At 37.6% G+C, this 21,425-nt stretch overlaps 1 protein-coding gene across 5 annotated transcripts in view; it reads left to right on the plus strand.

The window, feature by feature from the left end:
* Positions 1–10,301: 10,301 nt before the first annotated feature.
* STARD3NL (STARD3 N-terminal like) overlaps positions 10,302–21,425 on the plus strand; it is a 49,291-nt gene continuing 38,167 nt past the window's right edge. For 3 of the 5 annotated variants that reach the window (XR_504708.2, XM_008064136.1, XM_008064138.2), the window contains exon 1: positions 10,302–10,526. The gene's annotated coding sequence lies outside the window, so the exon portion shown is untranslated. Of the gene's footprint in view, positions 10,531–11,200; positions 11,253–15,038; positions 15,054–21,425 lie in introns of those variants that run through there. The other 2 variants (XM_021715588.1, XM_008064137.1) reach the window with 2 other exon arrangements.

The following is a 21,425-nucleotide window of genomic DNA, read 5'->3' on the forward strand; positions in this document are numbered from 1 at the left end:
CATACTAATGTGTATTACTGATTTCCATTATAACATATCTTTTGCAAGACTTCAGGTTCTCATCATGTCTCATATGGATTCAGTAGTGGTGGTATAGAGAATGGATCTGGCAGAAGACTTATATTTGCATAAGCATTATAAAATAATATGTATATTGTATCATCTTTCAACAAATATTTCTGAGTCCCAGTTCTGGTGCAGAAAAAAAAAAAAGGTGTATCTAGTTTTAATGGAAAATGGGAGGAGGAGTGGCAGATGAATTGGGAAGTTGAATTGTAAAACTGTCCACTTTCACACTAACATAACTTAAGTGGAACACTGCAAATGTTTAATGTCATTTAGATAGTTCTTTCATACTTACAATAGCTATAGGTCTCCCCACTACCTCAGCTCCATGGAAGTTTCGCAAGGGAAGAAACCTCTTCTGAATATTTTTATTTTGGAGGTGGTAGTGTTATTAATTTGATATTTCTAAATTGAGTTGAAACACATAACATAAAATTAACCATTTTAAAGTAACAATTCGAGTATTGTCTATTTAGTGCATATCGAATGTGCAATCACCACTTCTATCTAGTTCCAAAATGTTTTTGTCATCCCAAAGGAAAACTCTCTGTCGGATAAGCACTTTCTTCCATCGTTCCCCCATTTCAGATCCCTGACAACCATCAATCTATATTGTGTCTCTATGCCTTTACCTACTCTGGATAGTTTATATAAATAGTATCATAAAATATGTGACGTTTTGCATCTGTTTTTGAAGTTTATCCACATTGTAGCATATTTCATTACTTGATTCCTTTTTAGAACTGAATAATATTTCATTGTATGTATATACCATATTTTGTCTATCATCTGTTGATAAATATTCAAGATAAAAATGTTTATACCTTTTGGCTATTGTGAATGGTGCTACTATGAACATATATGTATATATACTTGTTTGAATATCTTAGTTTAAGTACTGTTTTTAATTCTTTGGGGTATATACCAAAAAGTGAAAATGATGAGACATATAGTAATTCCATTTTTAAGTTTTTGAGAAATCAGTAAGCTGTTTTCTCACAGTGAATTCCCCATTTTGTATTCTTTCTCTTTTTTTCTTTCTTTCTTTTTTTTTTTTTTTTTTTGAGTTGGAGTCTTATTCCATGGCCCAGGCTGGAGTGCAGTGACACACTCAAGGCCACCCCAGCATCGACCTGCTGGGCTCAGGTGATCCTTCTGCCTCAGACTTCCAAGTAGCCAGAACTACAGGCATGTGCTACCATGGTTGGCTACTTTTTTTTTTTAATTTATAGTAGAGAGGAGTTCTCACCAAGTTGCCCTGGCTGGTCTCAAATTCACAAGCTCAGACAACCCACACACCTTGGCCTCCCCAAGTGCTGAGATGATAATCTGAACCACTGAGCCTGGCCTCATTTTACATTCTTAATAGTAACACACAGGAGTTCCAATTTCTTGACACTCCAGTGGATACAAAATGGTACTTGACTGTGGTTTTGATTTTCATTCCCTAATGACTAATGATTTTGAGTATATTTTCACATCTTGATGACCATTTGCATATTTTCTTTGAAGAAATGTCTATTCAATTCCTTTGTCTATTTTTATTTTAGTTGGATTGTCTTTTAGTTGCTGAATTGAGGAGTTATCTATATAATCTGAATACTAGATCCTTATCAGATAGATAATTGGCAAATATTTTCTCTCATTCTGTGGAGTGTATTTTCACTTTTTGGTGCACAAAAGTTTTCAATTTGTATGAGTCTAGTTTATCTATATTTCCTGTTGAGGTTGTTTATGTTCTAGGATTCTTATAGTCTGAGGCTTTATGTCTAGGTCTTTGATCCATTTTAGGTTGAGTTTGGATAAGGTAATAGGAAAAGGTCCAGTTTTCTTCTTCTGCATGATGTCAGCCAGTTTTCCCAGCACCATTTGCTAAATATGGTCTCCTTTCCCAGTGATTGTTATTGGTGGCTTTGTCAAAGATGAGTTGATAAGACCATAGGCTATTAAAAGGAAACATAGGAGTAAATTTTAGTAGGTCCTTGGATTTTGCAGTGGATTCCCAGATAATAATCTTATTGATCAAAGATTTAAACATAAAACCTCAAACTATAAGAATCCTAGAAGAAAATGTAGGAAACACCATTATGCACATCAATGTAGGCAACGAATTATTGACCAAGTCTCCAAAAGCAAATACCATACAATCTAAGATAGACAAGTGGGATCTCATCAAACTGAAAAGTTTTCGCAAAGCAAAAGAAACCATTAGGAGAGCAAAGTGACAACCCACAGAATGGGAGAAAATATTTGCAAATTATGCATTTGACAAATACCTAACATCGAGAATCTACAAAGAACTCAAAAGAATTGAAAGGGGAAGAAAACAAACAACTCTATTTAAAAAATGAGCAAAAGAAATGAACAGACACTTCTCAAAAGAAGACATAAAAGCAGCCAACACACACATGAAAAATGCTCAGCTTCACTAATCATCAGAGAAATGCAAATCAAAACAACAATGAGATGCCACCTAACTCCAGTAAGCATGGCTATCAGTAATAAGTCAAAAAACAACAGGTGCTGGTGCAGGCGTTGTGGAAAGGGAATGCTTCTATACTGTTGGTGGGAATGCAAGCTAGTTCAACCTCTTTGGAAAGCAGTGTGGCAAATTCTAAAATAATGAAAAATTGACTTTCCGTATGGTCCAGTAACCCCTCTCCTGGGAATATACCTGGATGAACATAAATCATTTTACCAAAAAGACATCTGCACTTACATGTTTATTGCCACATTGTTCACAATAGCACACACACACACAAAAGGAACCAATCCTACTGTCCATCAAAATTGAACTGGATAAAGAAAATGTGGTACATTTATACAACAGAGTATTATGCAGCCATTAAGAAGAACAAAATCATGAACTCCATAGCAAATTGGATGGAATTAGAGACCATCATACTAAGTGATCTACCACAGCAACAAATAACTGAATACCACAGTAACTCAGACTCATAAATAGACCCTGAACAATAGTCACATGAGCACAAGGGAGGGATGGCAGTCACTGGGCACTGCCAGGGAAGGGAGGGAGGCAGGAGAATGGGAGGCACAAGACTACACAAAGCGTACCTGGTCCACTGCCAGAAGGAGTGAGAACCAGTTAGAAGCCCAAACTTCACTTACATTCAGCCTACTTATGTAGTTAATACTCATTTGCACCCCACATCTCTATAATACAATTTTTTAAAAAAGTTTATGGTTTTAGCTCTTATGTTTAAGATTTTGGCCTATTTTAAGTTAATTTGTGTATATGGAGGCAGAGATTCAATTTCATTATCTTGTTTATATGTCCAGTCCTCCCAGCACCATTTGTTAAGAGAATATCCTTTTCTGTATTTGATATCCCTGTTCAAAAACAATTGGACATGGTTTTAGGGTTTTATTTCTGGACTCTCAATTCTATTTTGTCTCTTTATGCCAGTGCCACACTATCTTGATTACTTTAGCATTACTTAAGTTTTAAAATTAGAAAATATGAATGATTTAACTTTGTTTTGTTTCAAGATCATTTGGCTATTGTTAATTTCATATAGAATTTAACAATGGCAGTTCTATACAAATTTGAGGATCACCTCTTCTCCCTTTGTTAAAAAATCTGACATTTTGATAGAGATTGCACTGAATCTGGAGATGGTATTAAAAGAAAAATTTCAACAATTAAAGTTAACAACATTTGAGCAAAGAATGATTCATGAATCAGATAGGACTCAGACAAAAAGAGGCTTGGAATCCCACTCTACAACATGAGAAGTGAGTATTTATAGACAGAATATGAACATAAAGTACAGAAAATAGCTTGACTGGGAAGAGCTAGATATTTTGTTTATATAGACATAGTATGATCAGTTGGTTGCTTGTGATTGGTTGAGACCTATCTGTTACAAATATAGACTCCTAAGTTGTTTCAGTTTATGTACTGAGTTCAGTTGCAATTCATTATGTAGAAACTCAAAGTATGGAGACAGTCTCAGGCCAATAGCCTCTGGGTTATTTTAATAATGACTTTGAGAAGTACTGTTGTCTTAACTATTTTGTCTTCAAACCCACGAACATGAGGTGCCATTTCATTTATTTAGGTCTTAAATTTCTTTTAGCAATGTTTTTTAGTTTTCACTATACAATTAATTTTCTAGGTATTTTATTTATTTATTTTTTGGATGCTTTTGTTAATGACATTGTTTTCTTAATTTTCTTTTCAGATTGTCCATTATTGATGCATAGAAATACAACTGAGATTTGCATGTCAATCTTGTACCTGCAAATTTGCTAAATTAATTAGTTCTAGTTGTGAATTTTTTCTTTAGATTCTCTGGGATTTCCTAAGTACAAAATCATGCTGTGAACAGACATAATTTTACTTCTTCCTTTTTATTTTGTATGCATTCGATTTCTTTTTCTTGTCTAACTGCTCTGACTAGATCTTCCAGTATAATGCTGAAGAGCAGTAGTGAACGGGTGAATCCTTGTCTTGTTCCTCATCTTATGGGAAAGGCTTTCTGTATTTGAGTATGATGTTAGGTGTGGGATTTGAAATTTCCCTTCTATTTTTAGTTTTCTGCATTTTTTTTTAAACAAGAAAAGGTGTTGGATTTTGCAAATTATTTCTCTGCACTAATTGACTTAATTATATGGTTTGTGTCTTTCAGTTATTATGATATCAATTAATTTTCTTATGTTGGGACAACCTTGCATTTCTAATATAAACCTCACTTGGTCATAGTGTACAATCTTTTAATATGCTCTTGGATTAAAATTGCTAGTATTTTGTTGAGGATTTTGAATCTGTTGTTTCTTGAGCACTATAGTTATTCATAAGAGATATTGGTCTGCAGTTTTCTTTTAATGTCTTTGACAGACTTTGATATCAGAGTAATACCAGCCTCATAGAATAAATTGGAAAGTGTTTCCTCCTCCTTGAATTTTTGCAAGAGTTCGAGAAGTATTGGTGTTAATTCTTTAAATGTTTGGTAGAATTTGCCAATGAAAGCATCTGGTCTTGGACTTCTTTTTTTCTTTTACAAGATTATGTTGTTGTTTTAAAATTACTGATTCATTCTCTTTGCTTGCTATAGATCTGTTCATATTTTCTATTTTTCTTGAGTCAACTTTGGTAACTTGTGTGGTTTCTAGACACTTGTCCTTTTCATTCAGGTCATTTAATTATTCAGCACACAATTGTTCACAGTATTCACTTAAAATTTTATTTCTGTAAAGTTGGTATAATGTCTCCACTTTCATTTCTGACTTTATATAGTTGAAACTTCTTTCTCTGTTTTTTGGCAAATTTTGATAGTTTTGAGACTTTTTTCTTCCAATGTCACTCTCTCTTTCTTTTCCTTATGGAATTTCTATAATGTGTATTTTGGTACCCTTGTTGATATCTCATAGGTCTCTTATGAGACCTTCTTTTTCTTTATTGTTATTTCTTTCTGCTCCTAAGACTGGATAGATTTAATTTTCTTATCTTCAGATTTACTGATTAATTCTTCAACCTGTTAAAATCCTCTGTTGAAATGTTCAACTGAAGTTTTCCTTCAGTTATTGCACTTTTAAGCTCAAGATTTTCCATGTGGTTCTTTTTTATAATGTCTATCTCTTTATGGATATTCGCCTTTTACTCATATATCATTCTTCTAGTTTTCTTCAAGTTTTTTGTTCACAGTTTCCTTTAGGTTGTTGAGCATATGTAAGGCAGTTGATTTAAAAATTTGCCTAGTAAGTCCAATGTTTGGGTTTCCTAGGGATGATTTTATCAATTATTTTTCTTATGAATAGTCCATACTTTACTTTTCATTTGCTTAGTAATTTTGTGTTTAATATTAAAAATTAAATTAAAAAACAAATTTAAATTAATTATTAATTAATCAAACTAAAATTTTAAAAATTAAAAATGTTTTATAATGTGTTCATTCTAAATATTATTTTATGTTCCCAGAGTTTGCGTCTATTGTTTCTCGAGCACTATAGTTATTCATTTCTGTAGTGACTTTTCCAAGCTTTTTGTCCAAAGACTTGTTAGGTGTGATTTCTCTGTTCTTTATCTCTGTGATTAGTCAGTGTTATGACAGAGATTTTCGTAGTTCTTAGAGAACCCCTTTACCAACAAAAATAAAGAAAAAAAGAAAGAATCATATACTATTCTCCAGTACTCTGATCTGGAGTACTCCTTCAATGCTTGACTATGCTATATACCATGTGTATCCTCTAAAGTCTGTGTTCCACAAGATTGTATTCTGCAGTGTATGGCAGAGATTTTTTTGAACACCCTAGGGGCAAAACCAAGCAAAACCTTCTAGAATTTGCAGATTGACTCCATGCTTTGTACTCCTTCGATACGTAGTCCAGCAATTTACAACTCTGCTTTAGCCTTCACTTCCTGCCTTCACTGACTAGAGAGCAGCCAGAGGTGAATGCATAGGATCTTCTCAGGTCTTTTAAGGTCATGCGTCATGCTCTGAACTTGGTGTGGCTTTTAAAATCCTCCAGTATAGGCAGGTGCTTTTGAATGCCCCGGTTTCCCAAAGAAACTTTCTACTCAACATTTCCTCCCATGCTTTTTATGCTGTATTTGTGTTTCAACCATAATCCTTTGCTTCAGTGATTGTGGATTTTTCATCAGTCTTTAAATACTTTGGAGGAATGCCACTGCTTGTCTACTCTGTGAGTTCCAAGTTAGGCAAAACAAAGACAAGCTCCTCACATCAGTCCTCAGGTAGTCATGAGATAGATAGGTTAGAACAACCAAACTCAATTCCTTGTGAGTAAAGTCTATTACATTCCTTCCCAACCCAAAAATCAGAGTCCTATATACAGGTTGTTGTCTTCAAGATCACTACAGAGCCTGAGCAGGGGCTAATTAAGGGCAAGGAAAAATACACTGAAAAATTCCTGTCATTTTAATGTTGACTTTTTCTTGATTCAGCATTAGTTTGGATGCTGTAAACCTTTGACTGCTTTCTGGAGTTCTGGCAAAGTTGATTCTGACATTTTTTGCTTAATTTTTAAATTTTCTGTGAAAGAACAGACTATTGGGGCTGCCTACTCTGCCATTTGCAGAAACTCCACTCAAACTTTCTTTTTGTTGTGCATAGCACTATTCTAGAGTAGAAGACACTAAAAAATGAGCCACACCCATCAATATGCTCAATCCACTCTGGGCTTTAATTATTTGGCATCTGACCAACTTCCCACCATGAATAACTATAATGCTGGATCAAATTTAAAAAGGAAACAGTTGTATTGATAGCATAGGTATCTCACTTTGGATAACCTAATGGAGATTTTTATCACCAAAGGATTTACTTTAAAATTTAATAATGAATAAAATGACTTCATATGTAGTCCTAGAAATGTAAGAAGTGATGAAAAGCATAAATATATGAATAAATTTAAACATTGTTTATATGAAGTAAAACGATATTTTGCTGGGTTTATAAAACAATTAAAATACATGACAACAACTGCACAAAACTCAGGAGTTGGATATATGAAATTAAAACGTTCTAAAGTTTTTGCTGGTTGGGCCCAGTTGCTCATGACTGAAATTCCAGCATTTTGGGAGGCCAAGGTGGGAGGAGTGCTTGAGTCCATGAGTTCAAGACCAGCCTAGGCAACAAATAGAGACCTCATCTCTACAAAAAAAATAAAAACTCAGTCAGGTGTGGTGGCATGATCCTGTAATCCCAGCACTTTGGGTGGAAGCCGAAATAGAAGAATTGCCTGAGCACAGGGTGCTGAGGCTGTGGTGGACTGTAACTGTGCCACTGCCCTCCATCCTGGACTGAAGAGTGAGACTGACTCAATAAATAAATACATAAATAAATAAGGTTTTTGCATTGCCCAGGAACTAGGAAAATTATTATTTTATAGTATATTCTATTAAGTCAAAGATTAATTTTATAATTACAAATTATAACTATAAAATTTTATAACTAAATTTATTACATGTATTATAATTAAAAGGTGAGGAGTAAAGTAAAACATATTCACAATTCATATGTCTGAGAAAAAGTCATATCTAAAATATAGGAAAGCCTCTTACAAATCAATAAGAAACAGACAGATAACCTGATTAAAGAATAAACACAAGACCTGATCAGGCATTTCACCAAAAAGTATATCCAAATGACACAGACATATAAAAAGGTGCCAAACTAATTTTGACACCTGGTAAATGCAAATTAAATCCACCATGTGATACCCCTAAATATTCACCAGAATGTAGAACATTAAAAAAACAGAGTGAAAAAAGAAGAGCACAAAACATAACTGAGTATATCGAGTGTTGGCAAAGATGTGAAGCAATTGAAATTTTCATTAACTGTTAGAGTGTGTTTAAATTAGTAAAACCAAAAAACTATTTGGCAGTCTACTAATGCTGAATATATGTATATGCTACAGCGCAGTAATACAACTTTTAGGGATACACCAAAATCAAATGTGTAACTATGTGTCTTATAAGACAGGCATAAGAATCTTCACAGCACCATCACTTAATTACTTTAAATAAACTAACATTAAAAAACAGTAGAATAGATAAAGCAATTTTGGAATAATATATAAAAATGAAAATGAATGGAATACTACTACATTGTTTTATATAGATCAATCTTACAAGTATAATATTAAGCTAAAAGAACCACCCAAAAGAATACATACTATGTGTGGCTATTTATAAACATTTGAAATCAGAGAAAATTAATTTGTTGGTAGGATTCAGAATAGTGGCTATATGTGTGTAGAGGTGTAGGGACTAAGGCTGAACATGATGAACGCTTCTATAGTGTTGGTAAACATTTAAATTTTGGTGTGGGTGGTGGTTACACAAGTTTGTTCCCTTTGTCATCATGGCAAACAGTTATGATTATTGTACTTCTTTTGTATATGTGTCATTCTTTTAAAAATTTTACACTTATCAATTCAAAAACATTAAAAAAATTCTATTTTACCAATTTTGGCAAGGATGCCGGAAAAGGACTGTTCAAACTCTAAGGGTAGGAATGTAAGTTGTACTACTTGGGGTAACAAATACTGGAAACTGCCAAGGGTTTAAAACGTGCATACTCTATGATCCAGTACATCTCTTGTTGGTGTCTCTACCCTACGGAATCCTTGAGAGTAAGTACAGAATGACACAGCTACACTTATATTTATGGTAGCATAGCTTCGAAGAAGAAGGAGGAGGAGGAGGAGGAAACAAATTATAGGCAGGAAGTAGAGAATGATAAAATTAAATTCTGTCTATGTTTGTTCTGAGGATGATCATATGGCATTTTAATAGGAGGGAGACATAGAGATGGAAAAATCTCAATCCTGAGTGTAAATTAATAACATCTACACATATACATTCACAGGAACTAGAAGCCATCATATAGAGACTGGGTTTGCAATTGGTGGCTGAAAAGGATATTAGCACAATCTGTAAATAGTTTCAACTTTTTTTTTGCAAGGACATTATTGTATTTTTTTAACTTAAAATTAATAATAACACTTAGAATGACTTTTGAAGACTGTCTCTTTTCTTTTCTTTTTATATCAGCAACACTGGTAGTCTCCAAGAAGTAAACTGAGTGTCAGGGACGGGATCCAAAGAATTCTCGCTGCATACCCCTTTGTGCCTTTAAAAATGAGAATGATTTAACTGTAGCCTCTACTGGGGGAAAAGCTTAATTTTAAACAAAAGATGCTCAACGTTGTGGGAAAGCAGAAATGCAAATATCATTCAGTATGACTATTATTAAGATAAATATATTGTTTACGAAATAGGAGTGCAGATTAAAGGTCCAAACAGGTCTGGGGGAAATGAGTATTCCAAGAGGAGGTGATGCTTGAGATGAGTCCTGGCATATAAAAGGAATGCCCTGTTTTCATTCCTGGAGAGCTAAGCGCAAGGTGCCCAGGACACTGAAAGCCATTCCCAGTATTTTTATTCCACAAACTACGGCCTAAACCTCCACCAGGGAACTAAAAGAAAGCGGAAGGAACAGAATCGTCGACGAAGAGGAAGCGGATGCTTATTCGGTGTGATGCAAACTACAGGAAAGTCCAACCAGCTCCCGGTTTCAAAGTCAGCGTCCCAGATTTCCCACCCATTACAGCAGGCAGGTCAGCCCGCCCTAGCCCTCCTTTTAGGGTTGTTTATTGGTCAATAGATGACTGACCGGTCTGCTGACCAATCGGCTGGCTCCGCTACGGAGGCGTTCAGCCCCCAGCCGGGTCTATGGTTCCCCGAACGGGATGCGGGCTCTGTGCGTCGACGTCAGCGTGCTGACGTCACGGGCCGGGTACTCGAGGAGGTCCCGGGGCGTCTGACTGAGGGAGGTGGGCTGCGCGTCGCCTGCTGTACTCGGCCCCCGGTCTCGCCCCGCCCAGCCCCGCCCCTCAACCCGGGAAGCGACCGCGGAGCCGCAGTCACCGGGCCAGCCTGGGCTGCCGGCCCGGAACCACCCGATGAGGTAGGCTGCGTTTCTCATCACCCTATTTAGCAGGTTGGAAAACTGAGTCTCCAGGATCAGATGACTTGCCTGGAGCTCACAAGAGGCCGGCGGACGGAGGCCGTACCCCGAGCATCTGGTTCTGTTTACTGAGTCCCGCGCGATTCCCCGGGGAGAAGAGGACTGAGGCGAGGCTGTGCTTATTATAATAGATACAAAAGTGAAGTTGCAGAATGCTGAGCCACAATGCTTTGGCAGGGATTCAGGGATGGATGTAGGTAATGATGGCCCCATTCCTTCATTCTGCGGACTCGGATGAGTCCCCCTGGTGGTCCAGCCACGTGCTGGCGCCGTGGGCCGTCCAGATGACCAGGAATGGTGACTGGGGGTGATGCCTGTGTTGTCCAGACACAGTCGGCTGCGGGCCTCTTCTGTTCATCAGGAAAAGTCGTGTTCAAAACAAAGCAAAATAAAAAAGGCACAAGTCATCCTGGCTGTGGTTTTGGTTCACTGCTTTGCCCACTCATGCGTATCTTGCCATTTTTTTGAAATCTCAGTAGCAGGCTTACTTTGGGTTTAGGGTTAGAAAGGGATTTTTTTTTTTCTTTTAGTTCAAGCATGTGTTGACATTGACATTGTGGAACTTTTCTTACCATTCTCTTAATATGGCATGCCATTTGTCTTTTGTTTCAGAGAATCACTGAATTCGTCATTGTACGCAGTAATAGTTTGAATATGTTTAGCAAGGTAACAAAGTAGTATCAGGTCTAACCTTTTAATATACTGGAATTAGTCTAGTTTTATATATCATATATCTTTGTTGGGAAAAGTTCCAAAAGATAATTCCCTTCTGTATGCCATCTACCCGTACATGTCCTTCTAGAAGCAGGATCTCACAAAACAGAATAACTTTTAGTACCCTACCCTTGCTTTCTTTCTGAATTCTGATAAGATGATAGGTAATTCATGTTCGTAAAGTGAAAGCCTGTACTGTATAATATGTTGTCATGGAAAACTTACTCTTTTGAAAATCTTTCTTGTATATGTACCTTCTAAAACTGCATTATTGCATTGCATAAAACTGCATTAAAAATGAAATTAAAACCACTTTTGAGGACTTTTCCTTACTTATGTTTGCAAAAGGATGGTGATTCTTATTATTTGGATTTATCCTTTGGATAGTTTATCTGATGAGTGCCTGTCTGTGCCATGAGTTATTTTAGGTGTTGGAGATTGAGTAGTAAATAATTTAGATAAGACCCCTGCCCTCAAAGACCTTACCTTTTGTGGAGCTACAATAAACTTGTGAACCAGAAAAACAATTTTAAAGAGTAATAGATGCTAGAAAAGATATTACAGGATAAGGAGCTTGAGCATGACTTGGGGGTGTGGGGAAATTTAGATGAGGTGGTCAAGGAAGACTGCCATGAGGGGTGACAGTTTGCATGAGACCTGAATGTTTAGCTTTCTCAGCCATGGGAACACCTGCTGGAAGTTTCTAGGCAGATAAAACAGGGCAAAGGAACTAAAGGAAGGAGGTTGGCATGTTTCAAGGGTGAAGGGAAGCCAGTGTGGCTGAAACGGAGTGAACCCAGGGGAGAATGAGGTGGAGGGTCAGTGGTGGGAGGTGACACTGGAGAAGTGGGCAGGAATTGGATGATCTTTATCCAGTGTGAGAATTGCAGACAGGTAAAGGAAGGATGATGGCATATTGCAAAAGCTTCCTTGTTTTCTTTTAGTGACACTCATAGACTCTTTCTATTTTGTTTTTATTGTGAAATCACTGCAGTAATTTGTTATATGTATTTTCTCCAGAGATCCTCTCAATGAGAAAATGTCTTCTCTTCTCCAACGCTGTGTGCAGGTTTTTTTTTCCCGTTGTTACTTTGTGCAAGACTCAAATCCTGTGCTTATCTTCACCCCCTGCTTTTTTTTTTTTGAGTTGGAGTCTCATTCTGTCACCCAGGCTAGAGTACAGTAGTGCGCTGACGGCCACCCCAGCATCGACCTACTGGGCGCCGGCAATCCTGCCGCCTCAGCCTTCCAAGTGGCTGGAACCACGGGAGAGTGCTACCACATCCGGCTATTTTTTATTTTTTATAGAAACAAGATCTCACCAAGTTGCCCGGGCTGTTCTCAAACCCAAGGGCTTAGGTAATCCACTCGCCTTGGCCTCCCAAAGTGCTGGGATTACAGCCTGAGCCACGGATCCCAGCCCTCCCTGCTTTTATCTTCTGTACTTCCAACTGTGAATCCTTTCCAGCATCATCTTTACCCGCTTTCCATTTGGAAAACACTGACCTCCAGTCCCTACTCTTTTCCAAGTCAAATGATAGGTAACTGCATTGTCAAGTGGATTATGATTTTTTCATTAGAACTTATGTTACTGACCAGGGGCATAATTCCTGCCTTTATTTAATACCTGTAGTGTGGCAGGTACATCACATACATTCTAATCCTTCCACACGTTGTAAAGGCAAATATTAGACCTTTTTGTTAGTAGAGGCAGCTAATACTCAGGCTACTCAGTACTGATGGAGCTTGGATTTGAACTCCTGTTATCTTTATTCCAAAGCCAAATTCACACTACTCCACCCTGGTGTTTCCCTGAGTATATAGCAGCGGCTACAAATCTCTATTATTTAAAATTATGTTCTATGATGTGGCATTTTAGAGATGATGTGATTCAACCCTCTCAGTTTAGAAGTGGGGCTATGGAGATGCAGAGAAAGTCAGTGATTTTCAAAACAACACAGACTGGTACCAAATTCTCACCTTGCCAATTTTCAGCCTAGTGTTTTTTCTGCTATATTTCTTTCATGAAAGTTTTATATCAAGAGGTTTATGTGTATGTAAAAATATAATATTTCAACGTCTTGAGTGCACTGTCCACAAACTTGAGGTAATTTTTAAAAGATGAGATTGTTTTTTGGTTTAATGTAATCCTTTTCCTTATTTTCTTTTCCTTTTCTGAACAATGAGCAGCTATAAACATTCTGGATGAATCTTTGGTTTCTGTTAATAGAAAGCTGTGATTTAAAAATGACTTTATAAGATTCAAGTTTTAATTTCAGAAATATTTGAAATAGAGTGTAGAATTTGTTACTGTTTTCCCATCGTGAACCTTATGCTTAGAAGTATAGCTTAGAATAGCAAGATAGCTTAGAATTTGCAGGCTCGTAGTTTCTGGTACAGTTTCTTCCTATAATTGAGGAAGCTCTTGGGTCAGCTCAGTGATGTAACGTCTCTTTCTTTAGTAATATGTTATGTTTTTAAATAAACAAATCAATTTATAAATTATATGGTTGAGAAATGGGTCACTACTATCCTAAATTTAAAATTTCCCATGATTTGTTTCTAAGGTTTGCTTATTTGAGCAGTTATTATTGGAATATAGTGGATGAATAAGAGCCTAATAATTGCTTAAATTTGCTTTCTGGATGACTTTTCAGTTATTCTGTAACTTAATGGAGTTTTTTCTTTTTCACTAGTCATAGGAGAATAATATTAATGGACTTAGTATCTTTTTTCTTAAATGTGAAAGATATTTAAATTTAGGCAAAAGAGAGCTTTTGCTCTTTAAGCCAAATTATCAAAACTGGATATTTTGACTCATATCTCTTACCTTTAAGATTATCATATATCAGTGCCCACATTCTGAATTCCCAGGCCATCATGACTTGACCCAAGAAATAGAACCATTCTTCACCATGAACCCAGTGCCCCACAATGGAGTCCTGGTCTTTGCCTTGAGCTTTCCATCTTCCATGCCATGACTCAGGTTGCACCTGGAATGTCCTCTGGATGGATAACTCAGGCAATCTGCTTAGATACTACTTTCTGGGAGTCTTTCTCTGTAACACAGTTTACCAATCTTGGTATCTTTGGTAATGTACTTGTTAAAATAATGTCGATTTAAGCTTAAAAGACTTACAAATGTGTATTATGCATGCAAAGTTTTTGCAGATTGTAGAGATTTCTAGTTTCATTCACACCTTTATTACCTCATCTTTGAGAGTCACATTGTTATGCTTTTCTTGGCTTTAATTCCACAGACCTTTTTTCTTTTCACCTAAGGGTCTGACATGTAGAGTTTACCAAGGGGTTCCTTGAGAGGAACTCAAATCTTTGGGCTGTAAATGTTGAAGACACATTGTTGCAAATAAAATCATTGTTTATGGTATAAGAAAATACTAACAATGATTTTAATCCACTTTTTAATATTATAGATGAGAAAACTGAGGCCCATAGAGACTAGCTCTTTGTTACTTGCAGTGTTGGGACAGGAAACCTGGTTAATACTCCTGGCTTATGGCAGTGGGGGATTGTTGCAGACTGTCATTGGTTCTGATGTCCTGCATCAGATGTCCTGGCAACCTCTAAAAGGATGTATCAGTACAGCTCAGGCCTTTCTCATTGTTTCACTTGCCTTGTTTGTCAGCTGACCTGGATCTAGAAGATACCTCTTGTCGTGAATCAAGATCGAAACCTGAATTTTCACAAAGGATCCCTGACTCTAAGCTGTTTAAACCTGAAGGATCTTCTTAGGTAGGCATTGGTGTAGCATGAGGTTCAGTAACTCTCTCCAGTTTATTTAAAAACCCTTCTCTCCTACTTCTCCTCTAGTGACAGTTTTCTGAAAAGTATTGTGGGACTAGTGAGCATCCTCAGTGTGTAAAATCTGTAGTTTGGAGGAAGTTGGCCCAGAACTGTCTGAGTTGTGGAAATCACATGTTTCTTTGTTCTGTATTTTACAGGACAGTATATATTTCAAATATTTTATATTATTGCAAGCCAGAGTACATTCTTGTTTGCTTTTTGTTTCAGGAAAACTTAATCTCAGAATTGCTTTTTTGAATTAACCACTTGCCTGTTGAGCTAATGGTATGGAACCAGAATTTCAAGTACCTTTTTCTATTTTTTATAGTATGTTAAATTTTTCAAAAGTAACACAAGGAAGTATTCGAATTTTCTCCAGCTGAGGTAGGAGCATTAGCCAGGACTTACTTTTGGCATTATTGGTAATAACTAGTGCTTCCAGAGGTCTTTCTTTGTGCCAGAAACTGTTCTAAATGGTTTCTGTCAGGGTTTCTGTCCTCAGCACTCTGTCCTGTGCATCCTAGGATGCTCAGCAGCATCTCTGGTCTCTGCCCACTAGATACCAGTGGCACCTCCTCTAACCATGACAACTAAGAATGTCTCCAGACATTGGTAACTTCCTCAGGGCTGGGGGGCGCTGGGTAGGGTAGGGGCTAGTGCAGAATCCTCTTCTCTCCCTGCGGTACCCCATTGAGAAGCACTGTTTTATATAAACTAATTTATTCCTCACCACCACTTTCTAAGGTAAATCGTAGTATATTTGATCCCATTTTACTGCGAAGAATTTTAGGCGTAAAGAGGTTAAGTAACTTGTTAAGTTACATAACTAGGAAGCAGCACTACTAGATGGATGTGAAACCAGGCAGTGCTCTCAGTGGACCCCACACAGCCAACTCAGACTGGCCAGCTGTTAGGGCTCTAAAAACCCTGTAAGCCAGGGGGAAAACAAATGCCAGCAGGCTGGAGGTAAGTGAGGTAGCTGGTGGCAGACTGGTAAACTGGTGAGTATTGCCAGTATTGCTTATTTTTCAAGAGATGCTAGAATTCTTGGTTTTATTTATGTGAAAAACTTTCATCTTTTAGTATTGGCAGATAATTCAGTGTTTAAGAAACACCGTGCAAGCCAGCAGACAAATACCGTCACCACTGTATGAACAGGATTTGGCCTCAAGCTATCAGTTTGCAATCTTCTTTTATGCAGCAGTGTGACGTTATAAGGGAGTGTGCATTCATTTGATGGGGAAATGAAATAGATTCTGTGTGGAGGGCAGAAGGTAAACTCCATAGAAGGCTGTGTGGGTGAGGTAGGGCTTCTAGACTATAAGGGACCATCTGGCCCACTCTGAAATTTTAAAGCTCTGCAAACTCAGTTTGAAATTTATATATTCCTCATAACTTTGAAACCATTGTTCAAACTGTTTCTTTCATGACATTCATTAGGGTGTTAAAATAGATATTTTAATAGGACATTGAGAAAACATAAATTCTGGATTTGGCCAGCTGTATTTGGAGAAACCAACCACAAGCATACCTCACTTTGTTGACATCCAGTAACCCATTAGTCCATGTTTACTCTCTTTGAATAAGGCTCCCTGCCAACTTCTTATAAGCAAAGAACTGCTGGCCTTTGGAACATTATCCTTGTCTTCAGTGCCGGCCTCCTCAATCAAGCCTATGTGCCTTTGTTGTGAAAAGCGAGCTCACACTCCCATGCCCTCTGTGCTCTGTTCACACATTCCATTCCAGCCATGCCTCCTGTGATTCTCTGTGGTGGGGGGAGGGGCGGGGGGGAGCTCTCCAGATTGACTGGCAGCTGGCAGTTTGCAGACCTACTTATACTCCTCTTCTTTTTTTTTAGTTTAGACCATTTCTTTCGGAACATAACTTTTCATTTCTTTCAAAGTTACATTTTCTCCAAGGCCAGCCTTTTCATTAAGCCTTTTTGATCATAAAAACCTGTAGTTCAGTCTTCTTTGCATGTTCATTGACTTAAACATTGTTTTCTAATTATGTAGCTTTCTTACCTCCTTTGTGAACAATACATGAGAATCATGACTATGTCTTTTCCATCTTACTTTCTCCCTCAGCATCTAGCATAGTGTTATACATGTGGAAGATACAAATATGCCCATTTGTTTGGGTTCGATAGGTTCCCACTTACAGAGTGATTTCTATGTTTCCATATATTTGTGTCCATTTTTGTACTGTGTTATTAGAGTGACTTCACTAAATAGCATTCACAGTACATTGGAAAGAGAGTTTTCCTATTTAGTTAACTTGGAGGAGTTGGGCCGTTTTTATTAATTTCATTGTCAGTTATAGTCAATGGAGATTAAGGATTCTTGGTGTATTTAATTTTCAGTTGTCCCTTGAACAACACCGGTTGGAATCGCATGGGTGCAGTTATACACGAATTGTTTCAACCAAACTGGAATCTAACTTTAAAAAGTATAGTTTTTGCAGATGCACAACCGGTGTATGCAGAGATCTGACTTTTCTATTATGCAGGTTCCACAAAGCAGACTGCTGTACTTGAGTATGTACAGATTTTAGTATACATGGGAGTTCTGGAACCCATCCCTAATGTATACTGGAGACAATTATGTTGAAATTTTGTAATATTTGCAATATTTATAAAACTTGTTATATTTGTAAACTTGTCTAACTTTAGTTAGCAAGTAACAAGACATACTTTTTTTTTTTTTTTGAGTTGGAGTCTCACTCTGCCACCCAGACTGGAGTGCAGTGGCCGCTCCTGGCCACCACAGCCTCGACCTGCTGGGCTCCAGCGATCCTTCCGCCTCAGCCTTCCAAAGAGCCGGAATACAGGCATGCGCTACCACGCCCGGCTGTTTTTTTGATTTATTGTAGAGATGAGGTCTTGCTGCCCAGGCGGGTCTCGAACCCGCGGGCTAAGGCAATCCATTCACCTCAGCCTCCCAAAGGCGCGGGATTACAGGCTGAGCCACCCAGCCCAGCTAGGACTCCATACTTTCATTCAGTGATATTTGTAATTCATGAATTTAGTAAACAAATTGAATGCCTAACACATGCCAAACTTTTCTTTAGGTGCTATGGATACAGAAGTGTTCTCTAGGACCTTTTAGTATATGTTAAATGTATATGAAAGAGTAGAGATGCTCCTAAAGAAAGATAAATGGAATATATCTAATACCCAGGGAAGAGGAGGAAAGTTTCATTGAGGAAGTGATATACAAGCTTCCTTGAACAATGGGTAGGTTTGTTATTGCTGTTAATAGTTTGGTGGTTGGAGGAAAAGGCATTCCTGGCAGGGGGAGTACTGAGGAAATGGCATGGATGGTGAGACCTCCTCTTTACAAGGGAGCTAAAAATGGTCAGCACAGCTGGAGCACCTGGTCAGGGACCTGGTGTTTTGAGGAGAGGCATGAATGTTTTGGAGATGCGTGAGACTGAATTGCTTTAGTAATAAGGTGAGAGATAATTGAGAAATATGAGGGAGACCTCTAAAAAATGGAATTTATTTATTAAAAAATTGTGTGTTGTTATAAATCACCTTCAAAGTACTCTCCATTTGATGTAATACAACTATTGAGATGCTTTTTTCACTGCTGAAAACAGTTTTTGAACTCATCGATTTTGATGCCTTTTAGTGCTTCTGCTGCTTTTTTTATTTCACCACTTCCACATCAGGAAAATGTTTCCCTTTGAGGACTTTTTCATCTAGGAAAACAAAAAAAAGTTACTTGGGACAAGATGTGTTTAGGGAAGATGGGTCACAGTGGTCATGCTGTTTTTAGTCAAAAACTGCTGGACACTCAGCGGAGTGTGGGCAGGTACACTCATAAATTACCTGTCATGAAATGGGCAAACACATTGAAAGACTCTCCAAAAAAGAAAATTCACTGAGGCTGAATGCAGCCTCTCACAATACTAGCTGGTACACTGATGTAGATGGGTTCCTAGAACATTTATCTAGTGGTGAAAACCTGTTCTACTAGGGGTCTGTGTCCCCCAAACTAATTTTTTTTTGTGGGGAAGGTCCCCCCTGTAGTGAAGGAGACTCATGAGAGATAGTAAAGGGATTGAGTAAGTCACTATTCCAAGTGTTGGAAGGATGGAGCCAGTAGCAGAATCAAATTCAATACATTTTCTCAAAATCTGTAAACAAGATCTTACTGATTATTGTTAATTATTTTTACTTTAAACATGTTTAAGTATTTAAAAGCAGTATATATACATACATATCTCAATATCTATTTTTAATAATCTTCATAATTTTATTTTTGATTTCATAATTGCTTATTTCTTTTGTTATTTAAGAGCAAATTTTTTAAAGATGATACTAGTTCTAAACCTTTATTGAGAACCTTGCCAGCCTAAAGAGATCTTGCTACTTTTGTGGTATTCTCTACCTATGTAATATGTGCTCTGAGCCCATTCTCATTATTAGACCGTAAAGGACGCTTTATTTTCTGAGTATATTAGTCTGCAGTTGAATGAGTCTTATGATTAGTAGTCTTTGCTTATGTGATTCTGCTTTCTGAAGCACAAGTTAGGCTGATAGAGGTGATTGTGGAGGTCACATCTGATGCTTATGCTTTGAGGGTCTGGTTTCCTCTGTGACTACTTAAGAAGTCTGATGAAATCATATATATATATATATATATATATATATATGTAACATATATATCATACTCTTGATGTATTAAGGAAAGTCAATCTCAAAATCTTGATGCCTAGGTATCAGATATTGTCATATGCACTGAACTTTGAACCACAAGCCTTTATTTAGGGTAGGGATTCATAATTTCTATTTAGACCTGTGTGCCATTGTTGCATATCATTTATAGGAGATAAATTTGTAATCTCTGCCAGTTGGTAGATATGAAGGGGACTAAAAAAAAACTGGAATTATTTTTTGTGGGATATTCTCCTTGTAGTACAGGCTTCCCCCACTAAGTAAGTGTTCTAGGAACCCATCATTATCTTTATACCACCTAGCGTGTTGTGAGAGGCAGCATTCGACTTCAGTGAATTTTTTTTGAAAAGTCTTTCAATGTGTTTGCCCATTTCATGATTGGTGATTTATGAGCGCACTTGCCCACACTGCACTGAATATTCAGCAGTTTTGACCAAAACAACATGCTCCTGTACTCCCCCCACCCTCCTATGTACCTGATCTTGTCCCAAGCGACTTTTTTTTTGTTTTCCTGAATGAAAAAAGTCCTCAGAGGGAAATGCCAATGTGGAATAGGTGAAACAAAAAACAGAAGCACTAAAAGACATACAAATTGACAAGTTCAAATACTGTTCTGGGCAGTGAATAAAGCATGTCAACAGGCGTATTGCATCAAATGGAGAGTAAGTTTAAACATGTAAGAATAAATACACCATTTTAATAAATATATTCTGGACTTTTATTTTTTTAGGGTCCCTCCTTATATTCCTCGGCATAGATGTGAGTGGCCTACCTTTTTTTTTTTTTTTTTTTTTGAGTTGGAGTCTCACTCTGTCGCCCAGACTGGAGTGCAGTGGCCACTCCCGGCTACCGCAGCCTCGACCCGCTGGGCTCCGGCGATCCTTCTGCCTCAGCCTTTCGAGTATCTGGAACTACAGGTGCTCGCTACCATGCCCGGCTTATTTTTTGATTTATTGTAGAGATGAGGTCTCGCCAAGTTGCCCAGGCGGGTCTCGAACCCGCGGGCTTAGGCAATCCACTCACCTCAGCCTCCCAAAGGCATGGAATTACAGGCTGAGCCACCAAGCCCGGCTGACCTTTTTATTGACCTGCTTTAGTTTATGAAATAGGAGGTTGGGCTCAAGTATATTGATGGTACATCTTCCCTAGCATAGCTGTTACGTATCACTTCCAACAGCTACAGAGAGCCACCAAAGGGGCAGTGAGTAGAAGATGGCTGTATTCATTGGAGTGACATTTTCAGGAATTCTTACCTCCTACATTTCAGAGAAGCAATTCTGTGTTGCTGAATGAAAATAAATCTAACTTGCCAGTGAATATCCATGCAGGCTTTGCTGACTGCTTACCAACTGGCTGCTTGGAATTCAGCTTCTGTTTTCTCTGTATCAAAAAGATAAATCCAGGGAGGTCCATGAAGAATGTGTGATGAATGCATTCTTAATTCTAGTCTTTGGGATGAAGGATAATTACTAAAAGTACGCTTTTAGCCATCTTCCTATGATTCTTAGGAGAGCACTGAGCTCACTGCCACAGTTACTGTTGATTTTCAGGTCTAGATCAATAAGACCTCTATATTGAGAGTTGACAGCATTTGTTTGAAAATTGCTTGAAGTGCTGAAGTATCAGCATTATATGATGCA

This window comes from Carlito syrichta, unplaced genomic scaffold (genome assembly GCF_000164805.1).
Source record: "Carlito syrichta isolate Samal-C Ts95f unplaced genomic scaffold, Tarsius_syrichta-2.0.1 Scaffold307206, whole genome shotgun sequence".
Taxonomy (NCBI): Eukaryota; Metazoa; Chordata; class Mammalia; order Primates; family Tarsiidae; genus Carlito; species Carlito syrichta.